General features: G+C 49.9%; 1 non-coding gene and 2 pseudogenes across 1 annotated transcript; 2 read left to right on the forward strand and 1 right to left on the reverse strand.

Annotated features, from left to right (window-relative positions):
- Window positions 1–8,556: 8,556 nt before the first annotated feature.
- On the reverse strand, window positions 8,557–8,651 carry LOC144135588 (U6 spliceosomal RNA; annotated as a pseudogene).
- Window positions 8,652–8,751: 100 nt separating this feature from the next.
- LOC144133922 (uncharacterized) lies at window positions 8,752–9,716 on the forward strand (annotated as a pseudogene).
- Window positions 9,717–15,939: 6,223 nt separating this feature from the next.
- Window positions 15,940–16,013, forward strand: TRNAW-CCA (transfer RNA tryptophan (anticodon CCA)). The gene has a single exon. It is a non-coding gene; the product is annotated as a tRNA-Trp (tRNA).
- The last annotated feature ends 3,005 nt before the right edge of the window (window positions 16,014–19,018 follow it).

The following is a 19,018-nucleotide window of genomic DNA, read 5'->3' on the forward strand; positions in this document are numbered from 1 at the left end:
AAGACAGGACGAGCCGCCGCCGCGCTCATAGCCACGTGCGCAGGCGCATCAAACTCTGTCATGTCACCGGTGACGAGTTCTTCGAGCAGGATGCCGGCCGTCTCCAATACAGAATTGGTGAGACCTCCCTCCGGCCTCAATACCGAAGAAAGCAGGGGGGGGAGAGAGGGGGGGGGGTCCGCGCAAGCTGCCGAACGCCCACTTAAATGGTCGACCGAAAAGATTTCGTAAAGTAGCCTCGCAAGCTCTCCCGCGGCCGCCTCCCTCGCAGCCGCGACGCGGACCCTAAAGCGCGCCAAGGCCGCGTAGAAGTCGGTCCTGAAATATGATCGAATCGAGTCGTCGTGCGCGTGCTGGTACCGCATGCACAGCGCGCGCATACGTTTGCGCTCGAGGGCCAACTCGGCCGTCCTCCAAGACGCCCTCACGAGGGAGGCACCCCACGGACGGAGGACTAGCGCGGGCGCTCATGATTGAAAATTTCGTGAAATTTTTATACGGTCATGTCTAATGCAGTTGCTGATTGAAGATCGCCGCCGACAGCCGCAGAAAAAATGAGGAATTTCGCAGCGCCGCCATAACGCGGGCGAGACCGCGGATGGTTAAAATGTTGTCGCGGGGCACGTCGCCCACCCCAAACCGAACCTCGATGTGGCGGTGTTCGGACAGTTTCTGCATCCGCCACTGACCAAGTGAACCCTGCGAACGCCATGTTGGAGTTGGCGAGCGTGACATCAATCCAACTATCACTGTATCCCGTTGGGTAAGTGGGCGGAGAAGCGGGGTCATTCAACACAAGGAGGTCGGCCGCCGCGGCGAAGTGCACAAGTTCGCTGCCGCGGGTGTCACAAAGTTCTGGTCCCCATACCTCGTGCTTGGCGTTGAAATCGTCCGCGACAACCGCCGGAGTATCGGCTGCCAACACGAGGGCAGACGAAACCTCTCCGAGGACGGGAGCCATCGGAGAGTGCGGTGGCGGGTACACACTTAACAACAAGAAAGAGACCTCGCGGTGCGTGCACCGAACGGTCCCCACCCGCGATGAGACGTATATAAGAAAGAGATCCACGCGGGGCCGCCTGTCGATAACGGCACATCGCGGGCTGGTCGGAGCTGCAAACAGCGCCCATTCCTGAGGAAGGGACGGTATCACATAGTCGCGAACTTAGGAGTCGGACAAGAGGGCAAAATCAAAATCTCCGGCCTCCATCCTGTCGACTAAAACTCCCGTCGCGCGCATGCAGTGGTCCAAATTGGTCTGAATAAAAGAAAAAGGGAAATTAAAGGCCATGGGAAAAGGTAAGGTGGTGAAAGGTGAAGGACCGAACAAAGAAAGCGGGACCACAAAAGTACTGCAGGCGCACGGGTGACAGGAAGAGTGCGGAGCGCTCGCCCATCGGCGGGGTGGACGGCGCCTGGCAACCGGGCCTTGAAGTGGGTAAAGGGAAGGACAGAGGCAAGGGAAAGAAAACCGGAGGTGTAAGGTACGGAGAACCGAGTGGGCGGGCAGGCTGCGCAAGACAGACAGACAGACAGACAGACAGACAGACAGACAGACAGACAGACAGACAGATAGACAGATAGATAGATAGATAGATAGATAGATAGATAGATAGATAGATAGATAGATAGATAGATAGATAGATAGATAGATAGATAGATAGATAGATAGATAGATAGATAGATAGAAAGATAGATCGATAGATAGATTTATAGATAGATAGATAGATAGATAGATAGATAGATAGATAGATAGATAGATAGATAGATAGATAGATAGATAGATAGATAGATAGATAGATAGATAGATAGATAGATAGATAGATAGATAGATAGATAGATAGATAGATAGATAGATAGATAGACAGACAGACAGACAGACAGACAGACAGACAGACAGACAGACAGACAGACAGACAGACAGATAGATAGATAGATAGATAGATAGATAGATAGATAGATAGATAGATAGATAGATAGATAGATAGATAGATAGATAGATAGATAGATAGATAGATAGATAGATAGATAGATAGATAGATAGATAGATAGATAGATAGATAGATAGATAGATAGATAGATAGATAGATAGATAGATAGATAGATAGATAGATAGATAGATAGATAGATAGATAGATAGATAGATAGATAGATAGATAGATAGATAGATAGATAGATAGATAGATAGATAGATAGATAGATAGATAGATAGATAGATAGATAGATAGATAGATAGATAGATAGATAGATAGATAGATAGATAGATAGATAGATAGATAGATAGATAGATAGATAGATAGATAGATAGATAGATAGATAGATAGATAGATAGATAGATAGATAGATAGATAGATAGATAGATAGATAGATAGATAGATAGATAGATAGATAGATAGATAGATAGATAGATAGATAGATAGATAGATAGATAGATAGATAGATAGATAGATAGATAGATAGATAGATAGATAGATAGATAGATAGATAGATAGATAGATAGATAGATAGATAGATAGATAGATAGATAGATAGATAGATAGATAGATAGATAGATAGATAGATAGATAGATAGATAGATAGATAGATAGATAGATAGATAGATAGATAGATAGATAGATAGATAGATAGATAGATAGATAGATAGATAGATAGATAGATAGATAGATAGATAGATAGATAGATAGATAGATAGATAGATAGATAGATAGATAGATAGATAGATAGATAGATAGATAGATAGATAGATAGATAGATAGATAGATAGATAGATAGATAGATAGATAGATAGATAGATAGATAGATAGATAGATAGATAGATAGATAGATAGATGAAGAGGAGGAGGGAAAGAGAGGGATGTTAACCAGAAAGGGGTTCCGGTTGCCTACCCTGCACTGAGGAAGAGGGATTAGGGGGCTAAAAGGAGGAAGAGAGAAGGGGAAAAAGCATAACACACACACGCACAACGCTGTCACAATTTGTCACTCAATCCAGTCGCTCTCAAGTAGGCAAAGAGTGCCTTGTATGCATTGAGGGCAGTCTACTGCTGTGGCCATGGACCGAGCATCTTTTGCTTTGTTAATGGGCGAGGATCGAGGCGGTCCAGGGCACAACACAGTGTATGTCTTGCACTCGCAAATGCAGGACACTCACAGAGAAGATGAGCGATGGTCTCCTCACAACCGCAGCTTTCACAGGCACGACTGTCGGCCATTACCATCCGGAAAGCATTGTGGTTGGTAAAAGCAACGCCGATTCATAAACGGCATAACAATGTTGCGTCGCGACGTGCAAAGTTACGTGGAAGACGAAGGAGCAGTCTAGGGTCCAGTGCCTTGAGGCGGAGGTCGCAAAACTCTCCCGTGTTCCACGCTTAAAGTGTGAGCTCCAGCGCCAAAGGGAGAAGCCCACACGCTGCGTCAGGTCTTGATATTTGGATCCTCACTGGAAGTCCGTCGTTGTGAGCCGAACGCGCAGCCGCATCGGCCTGGTGATTACCGTTAATACCACAGTGTCCTGGCAGCCATTGAAAAATGATGTCATGACCTTTGGAAACGGTGCCGTGGTACAGTAGACCGATCTCAGCAACAAGTTCTTCCTGCGACTCGCGGCGTAGCGCAGCTTGCAGGGCTTTAATGGCTGCTTTAGAGTCGGTGAAAACCGTTCAGTCATGCGCAGGGTCCTAACTGATGAACTCTACCGCAGCCCGTAAGGCTGCGAGTTCCGCACCAGTTGGAGATGTTGGATAGGTCGTCTTCACTTTCATGAAGATGGATCTGGCCGGTATCACCACCGACACCGCAGAACTGGTCGAGTGAACTGATCCATCTGTGTAAACATGTATGCGGTGACTGTGTTAAGAATGCAGGTGATTCAAAGTCAGTTGTTTGAGAGCGGATAGTGATACACTAGCTTTCTTCGTAATTCCAGGAATATAGAGGTGAACCCGAGGTTCATGAAGACTCCATAAGGGTGAGCACGGTCTTGACGCAGGGGTGAACTCCGATGGAAGATATGCACGATGAGCTTCAATGACTTTGGCGAATGCAGTACGCGGCCTAATTATTGGGAGTAGTGCGAGGCGATGACAGGGAACCCGTGTGAGGTGCCGAATGTGTTCTCATGGTGTCAACTGCAATGCATGTAGTAGCAGGATAGTTCCGGGCAACAAGAACAGTTGCTGCTGTTGATGCACATTTAGGCAGTCCAAGGCAGATACGGAGAGCTTGCGCTTTCACACTTTGAAGAGTTTTGATACTGGTCTTTCTAATGAAACTGAATATCGGAAGACTGTACCGCATGTAGCCCAGATATAGGGAACGGTACAGTTGCAGCATAGAGCGCACTGATGCGCCCCCGGACTTTCCCCCGAGGAAGAAGAGGACGTGGACAATCGCAATTAGTCTCTTTTTCATGTCGTAGAGATTTGGACTCCACGAGAGGTTCCTGTCGATGACAACACCAAGGAATCTGTGGCTTCTCTCATACGGAATGGCTTCACCATTAATGCGAATGGTGTAGCGTGACATTATTTTGCGTGTGAACGCCACAAGTGAACACTTTTCGGTCGAAACGTTCAGGCCCTGCAAGCGAAAATAAGATGTCAATATCGATGCCACCTTTTGAAGTCTTGCACGAACTTGAGGAGGGGTCACCCCTGACGCCAAATACAGATGTCGTCTGCATATACCGAGATATGAGCAGATTGTGGCAATACGTCGACCAGGCCGATGAGAGCAAGGTTGAAGAGAACTGGGCTCAGCACTCCACCCTGAGGGACTCCGCGCGAATTTCGGTGTAAGGACGTTGGTCCGTCCGCAGTAAGGACAAAAAACGACCTCTCTGATAAATAGCTGCATATCCAGCTGAACGTGCGGCCTCCGATCTCAGATGCTTCCATTGCGTCCAAAATGGCCTGATGCGTTACGTTGTCGTACGCGCCCTTGATATCCAAAAACAATGCCACGGTCAATCTTTTCAAACTTTTGCTGTGGTGCACCGACGTTACAAGGTCAACCACGTTGTCGATAGAAGAGCGGCCCCGTCGGAACCCAGACATGAAGGTTGGATAAATCTGATATCGCTCCAAGTACCATTCCACGCGTGTGAGCAGCATTCTTTCCATGTCTTTGCCGACGCAGCTGGCGAGTGCAATTGGACGGTATGATGAAAGGTCGAGCGGTGATTTCCCCGGCTTAAGAAGTAAAACCAGACGACTGGTCTTCCAATCATCAGGAACTATGCCAGCAGTCCATGACTTGTTATAAAAGTCCAATAGAGCCCGTCGAGCTTCTTTGCCAAGGTTGGCAAGTGCGGAGTACGTCACACCATCGGGCCCTGGTGATGATGACCTACAACAAGCCAGCGCAGCATCAAGTTCTTCCATGGAGAATAGTGCATCCATCCGAGAATGCCGTGAGGGTGGAACATTGTTGCAGTGCAGCGTTGCGCCTGAATTCGGAGGGCCTGTTATTCTTGCGCAGAAATCTTCAGCTACCTCAACCACACTGCGCCTTTGGTGGAGCGCTACAGATTTGAACGGGAAGCGCTGTTGAGGGTACGTGCGATGACCCCGAATTACACTCCAAACGCGTGACAAAGGCTTCCGTGGATCAAGTGTTTGGCAAAATGTCCTCCACCGTTGTGTTTGCAGTGCCTGAATTCTGCGCTCTATCTTCTTCTGTATGCGCCTAGCATCTCTTAGGTCCAGGTGCGACTTTGTGCGTCGGTATGTGCGCTCTGCCGTTCGCCGTTGTGATCGCAGTCGCTGCAATTCGAAGTCAAAATCGGTGTAGTTAGCGACAGGGCTAAAGGGGCAGGTGGCGTGTTTCATGGCCTCCTTAATTTTTTGTTCAAGACCGGTAGAGAAGCCCTCTGCGCAAGCAGCCTCCATAAGTAATTTAAAAATTGTCCAGTCAATGCGCTGCCTACACGTGGCTATGGAAAATGTGGAATGGCCGGTAATAATCAGATAGGTTGGGATATGGTCGCTGCCATGGGTTTCTACATCCGAAAACCACCGGACGCTGTTGTTAAGGCTGTTAAGAAAAATGAAAAGAAATATGTCAGAGAAGGCAAAGTACAAAAAGAGAATAAACGAACAGAAACAGGTACGAGAGACGGACACTCTCGAAGAAAGCACGTCGGAGTGAAGTCACATGGTATGCAAGTAAATAAAAGAATGCCTTATGGGAAGGGAAAAAGAGAAAGAAGAAAAAGAAGAATGTGCGAAACGGAGCCTCGTCGGGGCCGCCCCGAAGTGCGGCACGAAGCGCAGCGCAAGAAGATAAAGGACGCACAGCCGCCCACCCACTCGTCGCCGCAAGCCTCGCTTCAAACTCGCCATAATCAGTGTGATCACGCAGTTTGCTAACCCTTTCGCGCATTATGGGGCAGGACGCCACCCGTAGGATGCGGGGACCCCTCGCGGCCCGCCCTCCGGCACTCTGCGCAGGCAACGACCGCGCCGCCAGCGCGAATTGTGCATGTCTCGGCTAAGTGGGCGTCGGCACACTTCGTACATACCGCCCTGCCTGCATGTGCGGACTGACGGCATGCCCTCCAGGAATGTCCGCAGGACGCACAGGATGTGCACATCGGAACGTGTGTGTCCTCAGACACGAAGGCCGAGGACCAGCCGATGGCCACTCTCTCCCTGGAAACAAGGCGCCGGAAGGCGTTCGGGGCGAGGGAAAGGATATGCGTGTTTGCGCCGCCGCGCAGCTTGAATGTGTAGCGGCGTGTTGTTCGGGGGTCGAAGTCGAGTCCGGGATTCTTAACTTTTATTTGGCGGTGGACAATTAATTTAATTGGCGGTGGCAAATGTCGGTGGCCGGATGTCCGCTGGCGGCGCGGGTCTGGAAACGGGCGGGGCCGCCACCCCGAGTCATGCCTCCACGACGGAAGCCCGAGCTCTGGCGTCCGACTATCCGGGAGCCTCTGTGCTAGCGCTGCGCTGGAGACAACTTCAGTGGCGCCGCCATAATGAATCACACGGGTTCAGCGGCGCTAGCGTTTGTAACGGCGCCATTCATGCTCTCGGCGCGCTCCAAAGTGCTTTAACTTGAACGGTCTTTTGCAGCGAGAGCTACACTGGGCTACCAGTCTGCACCCGAGAACTGCGGTGCTGGCATTGAGGCACCCTAGCTCCAAGGACTTCGGCCCGACCTCTGGCGTCGGGCGCCAGTGCGCGATATTCTGCGCACCGCAGCACCAGTTCGCCAAACATGTTGGAGATCTGTGTACGAGCCTGAATATAAACTTGTTTTAGTCCAAATTCAGGAACGCAGTGAAGCGTTCTTGAAGCTTTGTGATATGCGCAAAATGAGGCATGAGCGCAAAAGCCAGGTCCAGCTTGGCACCGGCGTCCGGAGCACCCACGGGAGGAACGGTCCGGTCAGGCCCCGGCCCGGCGCCGTCCAGGCCTGAGACCTGTCGCTGTTGATCGTCGCCCGTGGGCAACGCGCAGTTCGTCGGGGCACGGGAGCCGACAAGTCCGGGAGGCGGGCAACCCTTCCCCGCCAGTGAGGTCGCCTCGCTGGGAGGCGCAGCAGGTGGTCGCCCGTTGGGCTGAAGTTCTGGAACAGCGGCCAAAAGGTCGCCCCCGGCTTCCGAAAACGGCGAGCAGTCCGCCTCGGACCGGGCCTCCGGGGCACCCGAGTCCGTGGTTGCGTCCGGGGAGAGACGTTGAAGTGCGACAACCGGTTGATTCGCCCCAGTGGGCGACGCAGAGGGTGAAGCGCCCTGTGCGCTCATGGCTTCTGTGATGACCGAGACGGCGTCCGACCACCACCGCCACAAGACGACGGAGGGCTCAGGCCTCGCTAGGGCAAAGCCTCAGCGCGAGGCTCAAATTCCGAATGCCACTAGAAAGGTGAAAAATCACCGGCGTTCTAAAAAATGGAAGCCGCTGAGAAATGGAGTCGAGCGCGGGAACACGCCAGAATGTATACCTTTGGAGTCCAACGCGGCAAAACCGTGGCTCAAGGAAGGCCGGTACAGCGGCCGGCCGCCGAAGGCCTGCGAGCAGTCAAACTTGGGCGCCGTAAACTGCCCAGAAAAAGGCAGGCCAACTCCGCAGAGCGGTCAGGGCGACCGCGGTCGGGCACGGGAAAGCGACCGACGCCGGGCGCTACCAGACAGGTCCCTGCGCAGGGGATAGACAGCGGGCAGCCGCAGACGACGAGGCCACAGGGGAGCCCCCGACAGCAGAAAGCGACCGGAGGACCGCAGACCAGGACCACGGCCAGGCAGGACTCCGGCAGGTAGGGCCCCGGTCAGGGACCGCGGCCAGAAAACGCGCCTCAAAGGACCCCGGAAGGCCCCGAGTCAGCGACGCAGCACAGGCGGACGATAGGAGCAACTTCTTTGTCGTCCCAGGCAGCGGTGAAATGCGGTCGCGGCTAAGCGATGGCCCGCAAAAAGCGGCTAAAACCGCAAAATGCGGTTGAAAAACCGCTCAAGCCGTCCTCGGCCTCCGTGGAGGGGCCCGCCACCCGGCAGCAGGAGGCAGGAGCAGGAGCTCGCACCGGGGGGTGCGCGAGCCAGAGCTGCCAGGCAAAAATGTGGAACGCTTCACGATTTTGCGTGTCATTCTTTCGCAGGAGCTATGCTAAACTTCTCTGACTTATCTTCTGAAGGGTGAGAGCCACCCTTCGCAGCTTCTGCGTCGCTGGAGCCAACTTCTGGGAGAGACTGCTGCTCAGCACGACCCGCTTTTGCATAAGTTGTTCCTTTAGCGTCTTCCCCGACACATGGTCAACGTCCTCGCAGCTGCTGCTGATGTTTCATTAGACCAGCTCACTGAACTCAATGACCCAGTTGCGGACTACTCACGGCTCCCCAACGCTTGCTCTGTGATCAGTCCGCCTCCAATTACTGCAGCAGACTCCCAGCTGGACAGCATCGGATGTCGACTTGATGCTCTTACCAGGCGGCTCGATGTCCTCGCGCCTTTGCCGCGCCGTTCTCCGCTGAGGTTCAGGCCACGCCGTCGCTCCCCGGAATCCCAACCATACTACGCGCGGCCAACAGCCTCGCTCTCGGCTCTCTGCTGGTACCACCGTATATTCGACAGCTCTGCCCGCGAGTGCACACAACCGTGCTCCTGGTTGGGAAACGCTGCGACCGGCCACTGACGGCGGCAAGTGGTGTTGATGGACAGACATGCCGCCTCTTTTACGTCTCGGACAAGATTACTGGCACTCGTTTCCTGGTCGACACGGGAGCACAAGAGAGCGTCATAGCGGCCTCTTGGACAGATCGCCGTCGCAATGAACAGACCTCCCCACTCCAAGCGATCAACAACTCCCTCATTCGCACGTACGGACAACGGTCGCTAACGCTTAACGTCGTATTGCGCCGCATGTTTTGCTGGATATTAATTATCGCTGATGTCTCGCAAGCAGTTCTCGGCGCGGACTTCCTATGTTTCTTCAACCTAGCCGTCGACATGCAAGCTCGTCGCCTCATAGACCTCAAGCACGCAACTCTTCGTCTAAGGCGTATTCTCCACCACTGCGGCAACGTGGCTTCGCGCTCTCATCCCTGTTTCGCCGTGTGAGAAATTTCTGACTGATTTTCCCAATGTCACAAAGCCGCATACCAGAGAGTCACAGGTGAAGCACTCGATCACTCACCACATCGTGACTTCGGGACCTCCGGTGTTTGCTCGCCCTCGTCGTTTGTCGGGAAAACACCTCGTTATCGCTCACCGTGAGTTGCAACACATGCTTGAACTGGGTATAGTACGCCCTTCCTCCAGCAACTGCGCATCGCCGCTTCACATAGTGCCAAAGAAATATCCGGGTGGACTGAAGACCATGTGAAGATTACCGTGCCCTCAACGGTCACGCGTTACGAGACCACTATCTACTTCTTCACATCCAGGACTTCACATCGAACCTGGCTGCGTGCACGATCTACTCTAAAATTTACATAGTGAAGGCTTATCATCAAATTCTTGTGGATCCCACTGATATTCCGAAGCCGGCCATTACCACACCGCTCGGCCTCTCCGAGTACGTGCGGATGCCTTTTGTCTTGTATAACGCCGCAAAGCCTTTTCAGCGAGGTATCAAGGAGGTTACGCGAGGCCTCGTCTTCGTATTCGCTTACATCGAAGATATTGTATCATTTCATCCGGTACTGAGAATTAAGCTCATCTGCGCGCCTTCTTCCACCGACTGGATGAATATGGGCTCGTCATCAACTCGAACAATTGCCTCTGGCGTAGCTACAATAGAGTTCCTCGGCTACCTTGTCACTCCACAGGGCATTCGGCCTCTCGAGAGCAAAGTCATAGCTATTCAAGATTTTCCTGCTCCCACGTCACTCAAAAAGATCAGAGAAATCAAGGGCCAACCGAACCCACGACCTCCGCATATCGCGTCCGGTGCTCTTACCAACTGAGCTACGGCGACGGCTGTCCAATCTGCTGCTCTCGTGGGTATTTATGTTTATTGCGTGTAAGCGAACCTTGAGAGTGTTCACCAGCGCCACCCTCGGCTTCCTTCATGTATTTGTCAAACGACCCCCTCATTTCCCTTAACTTGTCTGCTAACAGCTTAACGAGGGTCTCGGTTCTGGCAGTCTTGATGCCATAGGTAGCATAAGAGGGCTCTCGCACAGTGTCCGCCCTCGCCATTAGATGACGTTACACGTCACACTCGCGGTAATACAGGACGTGCTACGTCTGCCGCTATGGATGAGGCTGGCGCTGGTGAACACTCTCAAGGTTCGCTTACACGCATTAAACATAAATACCCACGAGAGCAGCAGATTGGACAGCCGTCGCCGTAGCTCAGTTGGTAAGAGCACTGGACGCGATATTCGGAGGTCGTGGGTTCGGATCCCACCGGCGACATGGTTGTTTTTGTGCTGCTTTATAAGTAGTTTCCTTTAAAAGCCAAAGCTTAATTGAAGTATTTTTCTCCCACTAATCCGCACTATAAATTAAAGAAAAAAAGATAACATTCCCCAATGCACCTTGGTTTCGGTGACTGTTGGCTTCCTTCATGTATATATATTTATATATATATATATATATATATATATATATATATATATATATATATATATATATATTGTAATTACGAACTTCTTGCAAAGCACAGCGTGAGAAGAACCAGCGTTACAGTCAAGGCACCGTCCAGAGGCAGCGGTCAGCCCAGAGCACGCACGAGAGACGGAGAGTTTGGCGCTCCTCGTCGTCTTTTTTATTAAGCGCCAGCCTCGTAAGATTCCATAGCCGAAGGCCAGTCTTACAATTCCATTCGGGCGATAGGGTGCCATCCTGGCGGCCTAGGGCGATGTGACGACGGCGGGGTCGTAGTATGGTTTGAGGCGGGCCGTGTGGACAATGATGCGCCCTCGGCTACGATGATCAGGGGATGGCGTAAGGGGTTCGATGATATCATTATCACAAGTGGGTGAGGTGCCACCGATCCCCTCGCCCTGGAGCTTCGCACCCGCGCATTGACCACCACCTCTGCAATGCCTGAGACCGTCACCCAAACCGCTTCACCAGTTCCGTCGGCTATCTTCTGTTCCGGCGCTGCGCAGCAGCGTGACCCGGCCATCTTCAGTGGCACAGATGACATGAAAGTGGAGGATTGGTCGGCCTCCCATGAACGCGTAAGCGCATCCAATAAGTGGGACTATAGTGTTAAGCTCACAAACGTTATCTTTTATTTCATCAATGTAGCCAATGTCTGGTTTCGAAACCAAGAGGATGACGTCTCAAGCCGGGTAGTCCTAAAACATGTCTGACAAAAGTCTTTGGCCGTACCGGTGTGCGAAAGCAAGCCCAGCAAACCAGTGAAAACTTCGCAAGTTATATAGAAGATGTCGACCTCTGCAAGCGTATCAACCCTTCTATGGGAAAGGTCGACAAGATCAGACATATTCTGAAAGGCATTGAGGATGATGCCTTCCCGATGTTTGTCGCCAAAGATCCCCAGATTGTGTCCGGCGTCATCGGCTGCAGCCAAAGCTTCGATGAACTGCGCAAACAGCGCCTTTCTTCCCGGCGTGCAGGCTTTCAGGAGGCCACACTTTCCAGCTTCGCTCTTCCAAGGGACGGTGCTCTGGACGAACAGTCGTGACTCCAGCGCATCCAGCAGTTTGTACGTGAGGAAGTCGCACGCCAGCTATCTTTGTCTTCCTGCCCGCCTACGCCTGCGCCTTCGCTCACTCCCAACCTACAGCGTGCCCGAGACCGTTCATCCTTTAGCCGCTTGCACAGCAGGCGTCGTCATCGTGAATGTTTTATGTTGTCGAATTTTAGTCCTCCTTGCAAGCTCTCATGACGCCATGCTTTGATGGCATTTGCTATCCCTCCACAGTGCCGAGATTGACTGTGCCTGTGCGCACGTCGTCTTTTCTCCTCTCTGCGATGCGCCGTTCGACGAGCCTCCGATTTGCCGTGCTGCTAAGCTTGTTGCTGCTGAGCACACTGACATTTTCCTTGATAGTGCCGTGCTCGTCCCTGTTTGCGCCACCTCTGCTTCTGACACCACCGTTCTATTTACGCCTTCCCCCGTCCTTGCCTCTCACCGACACCTATTTCTTCCCTTCGCCGTCATCGACATTCACCACGGCGCTGCCGCCATCCTCATCTCTGACACCTCATTCTCCCGCAACATTTGAACGAATGATGGACAACATCTTGCGCGGCCTCAAGTGGAAGGTTTGTCTCTGCTATTTAGATAATGCTGTCGTGTTTTCGCCCGATTTTCCGACGTCTCTCAAGTGCTTGAGCCAGATACTGAGCTGCCTCACCAGTGCTGGACTGCAAATTAATCTCGAAAAATGTCACTTTGGCGCCCGGCAGCTCACAATACTCGGACACCTCGTCTCCATAGACGGCATCCGTGGTCTGGCTAACTTCCCTAAACCAACTTCTACAAAACAAGTGTGCCGATTTGTGGGTCTCTGCTCTTACTGTCGGCGATTTCTCCCCAATTCGCCTCTATCTTCGCGCCCCTTACGAAACTCTTTAAAGGTCCCGCCGACCTGCCTACGTGGGACTCGGCCTGCGACGAAAACTTTTGCTGCACTCCATCGTTTTCTAATTTCTTCACCTATTCTTCGACACTACAACCCCGGTGCTCTCACTGAGGTTCACGCCGACGCAAGCAGAATCGGTCTCGGTGCACTCCTTGCCCAGCGCAAGCCCGAATTTTCTGAATTTCTGAATACGTCGTTCCGTACGCCAGCCGTGCCCTCACCAATGCTGAGTCGAAGTGCACCGTGATGGAAAAGGAGTGCCTCGCCGTAGTGTAGGCTCTAACGAAATTCCCCCCATACTTATATGGCCGCCCGTTCACCTTCGTCACCGATAACCCCTGTTTGTGCTGGTTGGCCTCACTCAAAGATCCCTTCGGGCGCCTTGGCAGTTGGGCCCTCCGTCTTCAGTAATTCGATATTACCGTAGTTTACCGGTCGGGCCGCAAGCACTGACGCCGGCACCTTGTCACGCTCGCCACTGCCCTCTCCTGCGCCCTCATCGCCAATACGATTCTTTACTCGCAGCGCTCACTACAATGGCCATGCCCCTTCAACAACGCCAAGATCTATGGATTTCATCCTTGCTCGACGTACTTCTTGCACACTTTACGGCCTCCTTCCCTCGAGCCCTTCGTCGCCAAGCTTCCCATTTTGCCCTCCGCGACGGACTTCTGCACCGCGGCAGCTGTCGTCCCTAAGAGCCAAAGTGGCTGCTTTTGATTCCCCGACATCTCCCATCTGATATTTGTGAACACCACTAAGCCGACCCTCAGAGCGCTCAAGCTAGCACGCTGAAAACGTAAGAGCGACTAGGCCAGAGGCATTATTGGTGGGGCATGTACAACTTCGTTCGTCCCTAAGTTTGCTCCTGCACTGCTTGTCAGCAGCAGAGGTCGACACCTCACCCTTCGACTGTCTCGTTACAGCCAATACCGTGTCTGGTTCGCCCTTTAGATCATGTGGGCATCGACCTATATTGGCCACTTCCCTTCACGACCGCTCGGAATCGCTGGATCATAGTCACCGTAGACCATCTCAATCGGTATGCTGAGACCGCTGCTTTACCTGCGGCTACTGCTCGCGTTGTTGCCTTCTTCCTTCTTCATCAATTTGTCGTGCGTCAAGGCGCTCCTCGAAAACTTCAGTGACCGCGGCCGTGTTTTCTTCTCTGAAGTTCTTCACGAGCTTCTCGCTGCGTACCACACAGTCAAGCGCACCACTACTGCATACCACCCTCAAACCATCGGCCTCACCGAACGCTTCAGCCGGACTCTTGAGGACATGATCGCCATGTAAATTCGCTCCGACAACTCTAATTGGGATCAGGTTCTTCTGTTCGTCACCTGTGCGTATAACACCGCCTCTCAAGCAACCACCGGCCTTTACCCGTTCTTTCTTTTATTCTTGCGCGAACCATCTTGAATGTTGGATACAATCCTTCCCTACAACCCCGACAGCTTGGAATATACGTCGCTTTGTGACATTGCCCACCATGCTGAGCAGAGCCGCCAGTTGGCTCGCTCTTTCACCGCCGAACTTCAAGGTATGCTCAAACATGATTCGGATCAAGATACGCCAGCTGTTCACTTCTCCCCTGGCTCACTGGTCTGGCTCTTTGTTCCGGCTGCGTCCAAATTTTCGACCAAGCACATCGGTCCTAACCGCATCATAGATCGTACGTCGCCTTTCAACTACATTATCGAACCGATGACACCTTCTTCGGACCATCGCCGCCGTGGACGCGACGTCGTTCATGTCAGCCGCTTGAAGCCTTATTACTGCCCCTTCGTCGTTTCCTCGCCTTGAGTCGCCAGGATGGCTCCCTCTTTCCGCCGGGGCAGTTATAATGAAGAAGATAATCCAGCACCGACGCCAACGACGACGAAGCGCTTGCGCCGCCAGTCAGATGCTTGTGCTGGAACGCTGCCGCTTGTGTCCCAGTCTCTCGCCTCTCTGGATCGTGGATTACTTGTGCTCAGGTCGTCGTCGCCGGCGCTTCCAACGTGCCAATAAACCACCCTGCAATATATATATATATATATTATATATATATATATATATATATATATATATATATATATATATATATATATATATATATATATATATATATATATATATACTAAAATGCTAGAAAAAAACATTGTTTTTTCTGCAGCTTTATAAGTAATTTTGTTTAAGCGATTTATTAATCAAAGTAATATTATCCTACTGATAAGCACAACACATTAAAAATAAATATAATTATGTTCCCCTATGCACCTTTGTTTCGGTGACTGTTTGCTCCCTTCGTAAGTTTGTCAAACGAGCCCCTCATTTACTTTACCTTGTCTGCTAATAGCTTAACGAGGGTCTCTGTTCTGGCAGTTTTGATGCCACAGGTTGCTTAAGAGGGCTCTCGCACAGTTTCCGCCCTCGCCGTTAAATGACGTTCCACGTCACGCTCGAGGTATTACAGGACGTGCTACGTCCGCCGCTGTGGTCGAGGGTGGCGCTGGTGAACACTCTCAAGGTTCGCGTACACCAAGTAAACGTAAATACCCACGAGAGCAGCAGATTGGACAGCCGTCGCCGTAGCTCAGTTGGTAAGAGCACCGGACGCGATATTCGGAGGTCGTGGGTTCGGATCCCAACGGCGGCATGGTTTTTTTCTGCTGCTTTATAAGTAATTTTCTTTATGCGATTTATTATTCTAAGTAATATTATCCCACTTATAAGCACAACACATTAAAAAATAATAATAATTACGTTCCCCTATGCACCTTGGTTTCGGTGACTGTTGGCTCCCTTCGTAAGTTTGTCAAACGGGCCCCTCATTTACTTTACCTTGTCTCGCTATATATATATATATATATATATATATATATATATATATATATATATATATATATATATATATATATACACCCACGAGAGCAGCAGATTGGACGGCCGTCGCCGTAGCTCAGTTGGTAAGAGCACCGGACGCCATATTCGGAGGTCGTGGGTTCGGATCCCACCGGTGGCGTGGTTGTTTTTCTGCTGCTTTATAAGTAGTTTTCTTTATATAAAATCTTTAATGAAGTATTTTTCTCCCACCAATTCGCACAATAAATTAAAAGAAAAAAAAGAAAACATTCCGCAATGCACCTTGGTTTCGGTGACTGTTGGCTTCATATATATGTATATATATATATATATATATATATATATATATATATATATATATATGCAGACAAGACAAGGAGAAATGACGGGCTCGTTTGACAAACATATGCAGGAAGCCAACAGTCACCGAAAGCAAGGTGCACAGGGAAGTTTCCTTTTTTTTATTGCTCAGGCTATTCCGCTATCATGTCCTGGGTCTTCGGTAGAAGAGTTAGGCTTATGCATTTTGTTATCTTTTATAATTACTCATGGTGTAATTGAACTGGTTGACCCTGTTAAGACTGCTCAAAATCACTGCTTTCTCCAAGGTATTTGTTTTCTCACTCGGTTCTGACTTAATTGTATTCGCTTTTATTCTATGGGCTCCTCAGTAAACTTTAACTTGAATTCTGAGCCGTACTGATGGCGTCGTCCAATCGAGGCCAAGATTATTATACCTTCACTTTGCAAAACACGCCGGCACAGCATACATACAACGGCAAGGATGGGCGCGTGTATTTTTTTATTTGTACCAAGAGCCTCTCATTCTGTCTGCTATTAAATTTTATGGAACGCCACTTACGTTTAATATAAAATACCAGGAGGACAAGAGTCTTCTCCCGGTCTTCAGTCCGCACTTCATACTCATACAGATAAACATCGCATCCACCGACCATAGAATGCAACCAATCTTCCAACAAGAAGCAATTCTCCTTGCTAGCTCGCGATACGCCCATCATAAGGCTTCGAGCGCTTCTGTAACGCTGCGGCAATCGTTTAGGTGCAAATGAACAAAACAAATCAGCATGGGCACTGACAGCGAAAGATACTATTTCAAGACAGCGGAAAAAAGCAAGGAGGAGGAGAAGGAAGATGAGGAAAGGTAGGGAGGTTACCCTCAAGAATAATACGCTTGACAAAGAAGAAAGATAATAATAGATGATTTCCAGAGAATCGTTCATGATAGTAACCAGCCCGCTTAAGCATTGATTAAGATAATGCAAGCATTTTATTGCCAACCTAAAATACCTTTTGACTTTGTGCAAAGAAGCAAAATTTTGCACATAGTCAAAGGGTATTTTAAATTCGCTATATTAATATGTTTGGCCCCGCCACGGTGGCTCAGTGGTTAGGGCGCTCGACTACTGATCCGGAGTTCCCGGGTTCGAACCCGACCGCGGCGGCTGCGTTTTTATGGAGGAAAAACGCTAAGGCGCCCGTGTGCTGTGCGATGTCGGTGCACGTTAAAGACCCCCAGGTGGTCGAAAGTATTCCGGAGCCCTCCACTACGGACCTATTTGTTCCTCTCTTCTTTCACTCCCTCCTTTATCCCTTCCCTTACGGCGCGGTTCAGGTGTCCAACGATATATGAGACAGATACTGCGCCATTTCTTTTCCACCAAAAACCAATTATTATTATTATTATTATATGTTTGCGTTATGTAGAGTATAGGCCACCGAGTATTCACGCCACGTACAAGACCTCAAAAGCGAGCCGATAATTAACGATACCATTTATAAACTTTCTTGTCCATGCATCGCGGCGACCATCCGGGCCGGGCTTTCGCCCTAATCCGCGCGCAACGCATTATGTAGTGCTTGTTACATCAGCAGCGGACTACTATCGCTGGTTCACCTTGCAAACTCCGACCCTCGGAGAATTCTTCCGCGTCGGCAGATGGCGAAGGGGCCGAGTGAGTGGGGTTGGTGTAGCAGCGCTGACATTTCACCGCATAAAACGCAACGAGGGAGGCACAAAGGCTGGAGGACGCGGAAATTTAAATTTTGAGTACCAAATGCTCAGATTCTACAAAGCGCATTTAAAAAAATTCTTGCTGCACGATATTCCTTAAGCAGCGTCTTTTATTTATTTTTTATTATTTTATTTGGAACATACTGCTAGCTTACTAGCCTCTTTCCAGGCTGTTGCAGGAATGGTTTTCTTTTTGGTTGGTTTGGTTGTTTTCTAAAAGAGGTTGGTTTTCTTTTTTAGGTACGTCGCAGAAGAAAGAAAAATCACAAAGAAGGTTCCCAAAACTGAAATAAAATTGTAAATGCGATAACCATGGGAGAGTTTCAAAATACATGACGCAATTTTATGCAACACAATATAAAGCGCAGTGTGGAAAAAGATTTCTTCAGAAAAAAGCACTTGCAATGCTTGACTAAAAAGTTTGAATAAACAATTATGACATGTTACGACGAAAACTGCTCAGAGACTCAGAGTTAACATTTCCAGGTAACATTTTCTATTCCCTAATGGCTTGCGGAAAAAATGAATAACGAAAGGTGTCAGAGTTAAATTTATACTCTGTTAAGTGCTGTGAGTGTTTCGTTCTCGTCTTGCGTCTTGGTGAAGGAACTGAGTAGAGTTCAGAATGTATTTTTAGAGCACCGTTTAAGAGGAGAACGACGCTACGCATACTGGCGCATAAGAGGAGAAACATCCTACGCATACCGCAACTTTATTTAGAGCCCCTTTCAGAGACCCTTTAAGGAGAATGCTTCGAGGTATGAGTTTAATGCAGCTTTTCTCGCTTCTAGCAAGCCTCAAAAGCGGTTCCTGGCAATCCACTAGAGAAAACGTTAGTCTTTAATCAGTATACAAACCTTCAGGCAAACCACATGCCAACAGAAGGTTATGTACAAGATACCTTCGAGTTGCATCACATTTTTCATGGTTAAACGGGGAAGTGCTTCAATGTGAGGCCCAAATGAATGCTTTGAAAATATTGAACAATGTATGTGGTTATCTATAGGAGTACAGCAAGCGATGTGATTGCAAGCGGAACTACATGCCATGTTTTCAAAACAAAATTATGAGGCGCCAGTTCTTGTTGTTCTATATCTGTGGTCCTCGTGTATCTCTAGCCATGCTGTTTCCAT

The sequence above is a fragment of the Amblyomma americanum genome, chromosome 5 (genome assembly GCF_052857255.1).
Source record: "Amblyomma americanum isolate KBUSLIRL-KWMA chromosome 5, ASM5285725v1, whole genome shotgun sequence".
NCBI classification, from domain to species: Eukaryota; Metazoa; Arthropoda; class Arachnida; order Ixodida; family Ixodidae; genus Amblyomma; species Amblyomma americanum.